Below are 766 nucleotides of genomic sequence, written 5' to 3' on the forward strand. Positions count from 1 at the left end.
TTCTCTTCCATATGCGAAAATATTTTGTTGAGCCCAACCTACATAGGTAGGAACGATCATTAAAATAAAATAAGAGAAATCAGAGCTCGAACAGAAAGATTTAGGTCTTCGTTTTTCCCGCGCGCTGTTCGGGAGTGGAATGGTAGGGTATGATTGTGGTTCGATGAACCCTCTGCCAAGCACTTAAATGTGAATTGCAGAGTAATCATGTAGATGTAGATGTAGATGTAGACTACATTCCATTATCTACTCTTGTTGATATTCATCTTATTACCTGTTTTCAGGACACTGTTCGTTCTGTTTAACTGCTCCCCAAGCTCTTTTCCGTCTTAAACAGAATTACAATGTTATCGGCAAGCTTAACTTTTTTTATTTTTTTCTCCCTGAACTTTAGTAATTAGTTTACTTCTTGACATTTACTCCTGAAATTCTGTTGGAGGTCAGCCTACAGTATATTATTGCTTTTTGGGGTGGAAATGTGTTACGGCATATCCAGATTGAGAGTGCAATTGGGGAGCATTGTGGCCAACATCTACATTTTTTTGTCCTCCGTATTTTCTACTGGAACTGTTCTTATATCTTTAAAACAACACGGTTTTAACTGTCGTCACAGTGTAGAGTTAGCAATGCCAAACTATTTACAGATTTCCCTTTCCGAGCTATTTTTTTTTTATCAACTATCCTAAGCGGGACTCACCTTCGAAGTGAAACGACAGTTTGTATTCGTCCTGGGTTCTCTGCCAGAGGGCCTCGAAACATAAATTTA

The sequence above is a fragment of the Schistocerca piceifrons genome, chromosome 6 (assembly GCF_021461385.2).
Source record: "Schistocerca piceifrons isolate TAMUIC-IGC-003096 chromosome 6, iqSchPice1.1, whole genome shotgun sequence".
NCBI lineage: Eukaryota > Metazoa > Arthropoda > Insecta > Orthoptera > Acrididae > Schistocerca > Schistocerca piceifrons.